The sequence below is a fragment of the Molothrus aeneus genome, chromosome 7 (genome assembly GCF_037042795.1).
Source record: "Molothrus aeneus isolate 106 chromosome 7, BPBGC_Maene_1.0, whole genome shotgun sequence".
Classification (NCBI taxonomy): Eukaryota; Metazoa; Chordata; class Aves; order Passeriformes; family Icteridae; genus Molothrus; species Molothrus aeneus.
Genome location: NC_089652.1, coordinates 38951205 through 38959985, shown reverse-complemented (window position 1 = coordinate 38959985; position 8781 = coordinate 38951205). Strand labels below are relative to the sequence as shown.

Genomic DNA, 8781 nt, shown 5'->3' with positions numbered 1-8781 from the left:
GCCCCTGCAGCCACGTCACAGGCCTACAGGGATTTTGACGCAAGAACACTAAGGTCTCCGTGCCAGACCTATAGTTCTAATGCTGTGTTCAGCCCTGATTCCCCACCTGCAATGAAGACAGCACCTGGCGCAATGATTTCAGCTCTTTCAGCTCTTGACCCACATGCTTTATTTTACTGCCAGCTCTCTTCTCGCAGCTCCAGCTCTGTGTTTTTCCAGCTTCAAAGGACAGCATCTTGATCTTGGCTCCAGCTCGGCAACAATTCAGCCCCTGAACGATCCTCTCGAAGTCCACTCCACCAGCAGTATTCCAGGCCTTCAGCTATTTTAGCTCCCGCCCAATAATCTCCAGTCACTTTGTCAGCCCCTGCATAAGTTCACCTCGATTCCCACAGCCCTGTTCACAGGTCTTGCCCCTTTTCCACTTTCATTCGAATCCCCGCCCCACATTCCTTTCAGCTCCACCTCTAGAGGTTCCATCCCAGGCACAAACAATATTCTACCACCAACCACGTTTTCAGGCGCAAGGTTGTAGCCCCCTTTCCCACTCCACACGTCCTCTTCTACTTTCGGTCACAATCCCCTGCCCCTGCATCCATGTCACAGGCCTACAGTGATTTCAGCACAAGAACACTTTTGTCACTGTGCCAGCCCCTGCATAAATTCCCCTCGATGCTCACAGTCCCATTCTCAGCCTTAGTTTCTTATCCATTTTCAACCACAATCCCAGCCCCACAGTGATTTCAGCTCGATCCCTAGAGATGCCATTACAAATCTCCGCAATATCATGGCATCAACGCGGCTTTCAGGCACAAGGTTGCAGTCCCCTTTTCCATTTCACATATCCTGTTCTACTTTCAGTCATAATACCCAGCCCCATCATCCATATCACAGGCCTGCAGTGTGTTTAGTACATAAATCATACAGTCTCTATATCAGCCTTCCAGTTTCCATCCCATGTGCAGTCTCAATCCCAGCCCCACAGTTTCCCTTTCCCAGCCCCAGTGATTTCAGCTGTTGACACACAACCTTTATTTCACTGCCAGCTCTCTTCTTCCATCTCCAGCTGTGCTCTTTTCCAGCTCTGCCAGGCAAAGCTGCTCTCAGGTTGAAACAGGGTTTTGGCTTTGGCTGCAGTTTTGGGGTTTCACCTCCACGTTCAGTATCACCATTGCCACCCCATTTTGGCAGTTATTATTCTATTTCCAGCTTTTTCATTTTGTGTCCCATTCTATGGTTATTCCTCAGATCTACAGTGAGCATCCCTTTGAGCAGTGATTGATGCTGCAGCACTGCAGTCCCCACCCTGGCCCCAGTGATTTCAGCTCCAGTCCCACAAGCTTTATTTCACTGCCAGCTCTTCTGTTCCACTTCCTGCTCAACATCTTCACAGCAGTGCCACATAACGCTACTTCTGCTTCTCAGGGCAGGATCTTTGCTTTAGCTCTAGCTCTGTGTGGTTTGAGCTTAGATCACAGCCCTTACAGCAATTTCAACTCCAACCATGCAGCTCACCTCCCAGCTCCACATTCCTTATTCCCAGCCCCACAGGGGTTTTACCCCAAACCCTACCATATTTCTGTCTCCTCCAGCTCTGCTGCCTCAGCTCCAGCTCCTCAGCTTCCTACTGGCTGTAGCTAAAAGCTGCTCCTGCTTCTCACTGCAGCTTGGGGCTGTTGATAAGGTCACAAATCAGTTACTGCCATCATTTCAATATCTCTAGAAGTTGTCCCACCCACCCCTGTGGGATCCCAACTTTGGGGACACTTGAGGCCTGAAGCTCAACATCTACCTTCTCCCTCACTCTGGCCCTCAGCCCAGCACCTGCACAAAGGCCCCCTCACTTCCTCCCAGGCAGCTCCAGGGGCTGGGAATAGCCACCGGGCTCCTGCTCCCCCATCCCAAAAGGCACCCTTGGGCTAGTTCTTGGGCCCTGGAACCCCTCTGAGCCCCCACACCCTCAGCCTCTCTGCTTGGTACCACGGGGCAGGGGCTGGGAACCCCCAGGCATATCCTGCAGGCCCTGTGCTGCAGCTCCGTGCCCTTCTCCCATAGCATTTATCTAGCCCCAGCATTTCCACCGCTCCACATTGTTTTGGGCCTGACTCATGTCAAAATCATTATTCCACACCCTGGGGTTTTATATCCCCACTAATCTCACAAATAGTGTTTCAGCCCCAGTCCCACAACCCTTACTGAATTAACATCAGATATCTAGTAAAGAAAACAAATCAAACCAAAAAGATGTAATAAAACGAGCAATAATAACACAATAAAGAGAAAATAATTGTAAGTAGAAACAAAATAAAGTAATAAAAATTCAAAAAAAGCAAGCTTTATTCCTCGTATTCTGAACAATACTTTAAATCCAGAAACCGCGAAACGGCTTCTTCCCGGCCCCCAGTGACAGCAGCCGGTTCCCCCCCCGCGCCACTCCAGGCCCCACACCAGCCGCCAGCTACCCGAGCCGCGCAGGGCGCGGCAGAAAGAACTGGACACAACCGGCTCCCAGATGCTACCGCAGGTGTCGCGTCCATGCTCACCAGCGCTCCCCGGATCAGCTGCCACTGGGGTCCCGTCCTGGCGCAGCGCCGCTCCTCAGATCGCGCACCCGCAGCTCCCGCCGCTCCTCCGATCGCGCATCCGCAGCTCCCGTCGCTCCCACGGCGCCGCTCCTCCGATCGCGCAGCCACACCGCCCGTCGCTCCAGCTCCGCCGCCGAACTGACGCCTGCGCCGCCCCAACGCACGCTATTTATGCCCCAGGGCCGGACCAGCCAGCCAATCACAATCCGAGGCAGCGCCTGCCGGCCCCACCAATCCCAGCCCGCCCATTCCCGCCGCGCTCGGCTCCGCGACCTCCCGCAGTCCCCTCAAGCGCTGCTCCCGCCGCCATTGCAGGGGCCGCGTCCGCCCGCTCCCCGCCGTCTGCCCGTTTCCCTGGACCAGAACCTGATCCCGGTCAGGACCTGAACTGAAGCTCGCTCCCGGCCCGCCCTTCCCGGCCCCAACAGCGCCTGCCGAGGCAGCGGCAGCGGGGACACAGTTCCGCCGGCTCCCAAAGCGGCGTGGCGGGAGCGGCGCCTCAGGCGTACGGGGGAGTGGGGCCAGGCTGAGGGGCCGGGCCGCGACTGAGCGGTCTGATTGGCGGGACAGCGCCCGGATTGAAAGGACGGCTGTGATTGGACAGGGCGGGCGGAGAAAGGCGGGCCGGGATTGGCAGTCTTGGGAGCCGTGAGGCTGCGGCCCGTGGGAGCGTGGGGCGGAGCCTGGGCCGCCCGAAGGGTCCGCGGGCGCCGTGGGTCCCGCTCGCGAGACCCTCCCCCGTCCCCTCATCCGGCCCTCTCTCGTGCCCAGGTCCCGGCGAAAAGACCCCCGCAGAGCCCCTACCGGAGCGCCCCATCGGCACTCGGGGCAGGGGCGGGGAGGGGGGCGGTGGGGGTGGTGCAGCCCGGGAGTGGTTCCGGGTCGCAAAGGCGGACTCTGCGACAGCAGCGCGGACTAGGGAGCGGCGGCGACTTGGTGAAGAGGGGTTTTGGTAGCGGCGGCGACATGGTGAGGAAAGGGTTTGGCAGCGGGGAGTGGGGAGGGCGTGCAGAGCCCGCTCCGGGCTCTGGGCGCCTCTTCCCCTGCAGTGCTTCCGCTTCTGCGGGGACTTGGCCTGCCCCGACTAGCCGAGATCAGCGCCCTGGCCAAAGTTACGTGCCCGCGTCCCCCCGCCCGCTGCGGGCCCGCTGCTCACCCTCCTTCTCCCCCACAGTGGTCGGATGTTATAGATGATAAAACAATATTGGCTTTCCCATTCATAGATTAGCTTTTTGCATCACAAGTATTTTGATATGGTACAACTTGTACTTACTTTTAACTGCTTTGTATTGTGTAATATGCCAGTTTATGTATGCACTGTGTATTTCATATGAATAGTAGTGTGATAAATACATCGTAGGCTTTAACAGAAAGTTAAAATAGAAACTAAAATACTTCTATGTAACTAACTCAGAGAATGGTGTAAAGCAATTACTGTGTTTCTTGTATCTGCGGAGTGGCCCGGCCAAGTGATAAGATAACAGTGACAAAAACAAAGCATAAGCATCCAGGAAGATTTATCAGCTCTGTCGGCGCTATCAGGGAGTGTGAAGCAACAGGATAAAACTACAGAAAGAAATAAAATATTTAGACCTAATTTACAGAATGTTCTGCAGACAACTCAGAGATTAAAACCAAACAAGAGAGTTCCTGGAACACCAAAAACTCAAAGGAATGTTTGAATAATGTATAAGCTAATGAATATGGCGTGTAACCCCAGCAATGTAACCATATATATTGAACATGATTTTAAGCTACCTCTGTGCTCTGTGGCCGTGTGCCAAAAGCACCCCAGTGCTAGATTATTTTGTCCTTTTATCCTTTATTAAACTTTTAAAACTTTTAAAGAGTGAACTCTGTTTATCACATCAGTGATGCTTAAGCTGATCTGCATCCCAGTGCTTCGGGACCTGCTGGGGGAGGCCATCGAGGTAAGTGTGGGGCTACCACAGTGGAGGCCAAGTATTTCAACACCACAATAGCATAATCAGCAACATTAATTAATTTTGTGTTCTTCATGCAAGCCTCAGCGTTAGGAACGCTACCAGCCTCTACTAGCATTAATAATATGCATAGTAAGTGTTATTAGTATTAATATTTGGGTAAGAATTGTTAGTGTTAACACTGGTAGTAAGTGCGTTAGCTGGTGTTTACTGTGAAGCTCTGCTCTCCCACAGTATGACAAGATCCTGAAGCTGTCCTCAGGTGCAAAGTTAGGTGAGCACTGCTGTCCTTACCACGATCCCCCGATAGAGCCATGTTCCAAAGATGGGCAGCAATGAATCTGCAGATGCCTTCCCAAGGTGACAGAGCTCGCCCTCCCTCCCGTCTGCAGTCAGGGGATGTGAAGGCAACCATTGCTGTCCTCAGCTTCATCCTCTCCAGTGTAGCCAAGCACAGTATAGACAGTGAGTCTCTGTCAAGTGAGCTGCAGTAGCTAGTACTGCCCGAAGACAGGGGAAACCCTCAGGGTGGCACCATAAGCCAGACCTGATGGGAGGACAGGCTGCCTGCTGTGCTGTCCTCCATCAGCTCCCTCTGTGCCATCAATCCCTGGGGGCTCCTCAGGTGCTTTGGTGAGGTTTGGCAGCTGCAAGTCTGGTGTGAACAGAGGGATTCTTCTCTTGTCTCCCCTCATGAGCAAAGCATGCCAGCCAGTTGTGCTGTTCTACACATGACTGACCCACAAAACTGCAGGAGACTGAAGACTTGTAACAGGTGCACAACAGGTTCAAAAGGAACTTGGGAAAAAACCTCTGTCTTTCTCAGTCCAAAGGGACAGCAGAGCTCACATCTGCTCACAATAATCCTCTGGAGAGTGGAGCAATGTTTGTATGGAAAGATGACTGAGGGTAAAATCAGAGAAAACTAAGTTACATTTGTATCCTAACAGGAGTTATAACGGGACAGAAATTTTAGGGTAAAATACAGATGGTGTTCCCAGGATGGAACTGGGTTGGCATGCTGCACAATGATTCCCCATACAACCATAAGCACCTGCTAAGGGAAGGGTGCAGTGGAATGGAGATACCTCGACCAGGCTCTGCCAAAATCCTTGGCAGCAACTTGATGGTACTTTGAAGCTGATTAACTGCATAGCAGCTGTGAGAGAGATGTCTTGCTGCCAAGCTAGCAAAATTGCTTTCCTCAGATGAACGTGGTTCATTATAGCCTAATTGTAATATAAATGCACACCTCCATCCCAAAGTTAACTGCCTCCAAATTATGACAACCTCTCAATGGAAATGAGCCCTATACATTTTTTTGATTGTATCTTTGAAAGTGAAGTGAGAGGATTTCACACCAATCAGTAGCAAATATATGCATGAGTAGAGTCACTCAAGCTTCACCTAAATATAAAGAAATACTATAAAAGTAAGCCAAGAATGGAGAAAAAGTTAGTGAAGGCTCCATCATAACTGCTGGGATCAGTCAATGGGCTGAACCTGTCTTCTGCCCCATAGGAACCCCTGCTGGGTTAGAAATGCACTCTGCCTGCTGAATATTTTTATTGGGGACTACAACTTGTCTGTATATTGCTTTGAGTAAGTTTTTGCAGTTAAATACTATCACTGACAGATACCATCACCAACAATTCCTGAACCTTAACCTGTCACAATTTCATAAAGAGCATAGTTCCATAAACTGTTCCATAAAATTCCAAAGCGTGACTCCTTCATGGATGCTAGCAATTGCCAGCAGCAGGTAAATATTCAAATAAGAAGTCCTACTGAGGGGTCATAAAGTGGAAAGACCTGCTGAGAGGTCTCCATTACGTTCTTGGCCTATTTCCGTGAATGTCAGTCAGACTTCCCTCCAATCCAGCAGGACTGCTCAACGAAGGGTCCCTGTAAGAGGATGCTGACAGACTGGTCAGGCACAAGGTCTCAGCTTTTCTGGCGCACTGATAGCTGGGAAGCTTGTTTTTCCTGGAATTTCTTGAGCAGCAAAAGTGCTCCATAAGCGCTTCTCAAGTAATATCCTCCTGTGAAGGACAGCAAGGAAAGAACTTCTCAGAATGGTCCCAGTCACAAGTACAGGCAGTTTTCTTTGAGATACCTAAATATCCACAGAGAGGCACCCAGCCACACACATAGATATGAGAGTCCCTGTATTTTATTGCCAAAATATTTATACACAAAAGTAAAACAGCTCTCTTGCTTGCAAAACACTGGAAGGTATGTTCTCAGCCACTCGGAGAGATGCAGTGGTTGCATGTGCTCCATATTACACAGCAGTGCCCATGGCTGGTTCCTCTCATGCTGAGGAAAGCTGATTCCTTCAATGACTCCTGAGTGCTTACTCCTCCACTCTTGGAACACCAGCTTTATTCTAAACAATTTCCAAACACTGTTTTGGTTTCTTCCCAAGCTTTGGAGGTGGATGAAATAACCATGGCTGTTCAAACAAAGTAAGACAGTCTACCAGTGTTCATCAACTTAAAAGCAAGCACCCTCAATGGCAATAAAGCAACAACCGAGTGTGAGATTTGTACTCTGGAATCATCCCAAAGAATTGCCTTTGTTTTTAAAACAACAACTGATCTGTCACCTTCTTAGCATTCCCCATAACATCCAACTAGTTCAGGAGATGGTGTATACAGTCGTGCATAGTCCACCTTTATTATAGGGGTAGAGAACAAATTAAAGCCACAACAGAGTTGCGAACGTACAAAAGAAGCTGCAGGGTCTCAAGAGTCTCAACAGGTGGTAACAGTCCTCAGCAACCAGAAGAAACAAAAGACACGCTGTCTGCTTTTCTTTTTAAAGTCAACTATTTGGGTGGGAGCGTCTAGCTAAGGGGTAGCACAGTCTCTTCAGAGGTATTCAGATGCATTCTATGCCCACAGTAGTATTTTCTGTATTACTGACAGCATTCCCTCTCAGCCTTTAGCTTTGCAACGACATTAACACATAAAATTCATGCAAGACCCATTAGACAAATTTGACAATACATTACAGTTGAAATGCACAACCCCAAAGCACTAAACATTTTTTTTTCTGTACAGTAGAGCTGAGCTAGCGCAAATGACAGGCCCAGCCAGTAGACGGCCTTCCTTTGCTGCATTCAAAACAACATGACAATAGTGCAGTAAACCTTTCTGCTTTTCAAACACGTGCATGATCTCCAGCTTCACATCTCAAGTATCTTCCATGCTAAGATTCCTAACAATGCACTCAAGGATGCTCTGTGCCCCAAGCAAGGTACAGACTAGTGCCAAATTGGAGGAATCATGGCATGAATTCTCTCAGGCATACGGCATGCAAGAGGATATAGCAATTCCAGAAAGCCAAGATATAGCAGGAACAGGAGACCTCCCTTTTGATTGCTCACTACAGGGGTTTCTGGTATAGAAACCACTGAACTGGACTTCACTGAGCTGCAACACAAAGCTGCTCACAGCAGGCAAAGGCAAGAGGTGCACACAGCAGCAAGAAGCAGCACCTGAACTTCGCTGAACACAACCTTACCGAGATCCAGAGGGGATGACGTTTGGGAACAATTCTTGCTGACTGGAAGCAATTCAGGCCACAGAAGCAACAGGAGACTACGAATGCCTGGCGGCAGCACCGCCACAGCTGTGCGATTTGCACTCTGGGCACTGTGGCCCCACAAGGGCAGGACAAGCACGAGGCGGAGGCACCCAGGGAAGGCGTGAGGTCCCGGCTGCGGTACGGCACGTTTGTTACAGCACGAGGCGGAGGCGCCCAGGGAAGGCGCGAGGTCCCGGCTGCGGTACGGCACGTTTGTTACAGCATGAGGCGGCGGCACCCAGGGAAGGCGTGAGGTCCCGGCTGCGGTACGGCACGTTTGTTACAGCATGAGGCGGCGGCACCGAGCGTAAGAAGCCGCGCCGTGTGGGCGGCGGTCCCGGGGCACTGCGCGTGCGTGCGCAGCTGCGGCCGCTCCCTGCACACCGCGGCTCTCCCGAGTCAGCATCACCTCCTGTCAGCCAGCAGGTGGAGACAGCGAGCTGTCCCAGACGCAGCTTCCCTCCCCGCCTCCCCGGACCCGCCGCTGCGCATGCGCCGTAACTCACTGTGCTGCGCATGCGCCGCTCTCCGAGTCGTCCCTCGTCCCTTTGCTTTTTTGAGTCCTGCCGCTATGTGCACGCATTTTTGCTGGGTGTTTTTATGTTTGAGTAGCTTTATTACTGCTTTTTAATTGTGCATGCACGGCGCTGCAGAGTTCGTGT

At 51.2% G+C, this 8781-nt stretch overlaps 2 long non-coding RNA genes across 2 annotated transcripts; both read right to left on the bottom strand.

Moving 5' to 3' along the window:
* Window positions 1-2305: 2305 nt before the first annotated feature.
* LOC136559085 (uncharacterized) lies at window positions 2306-3188 on the bottom strand. The gene is made up of 2 exons (XR_010783966.1): window positions 2969-3188; window positions 2306-2730 (listed from the first exon to the last, which is right to left on the bottom strand). It is a non-coding gene; the product is annotated as an uncharacterized lncRNA (long non-coding RNA).
* Window positions 3189-4085: 897 nt separating this feature from the next.
* Window positions 4086-8483, bottom strand: LOC136559035 (uncharacterized). The gene is made up of 2 exons (XR_010783954.1): window positions 8057-8483; window positions 4086-6570 (listed from the first exon to the last, which is right to left on the bottom strand). It is a non-coding gene; the product is annotated as an uncharacterized lncRNA (long non-coding RNA).
* Between the last annotated feature and the right edge of the window lie 298 nt (window positions 8484-8781).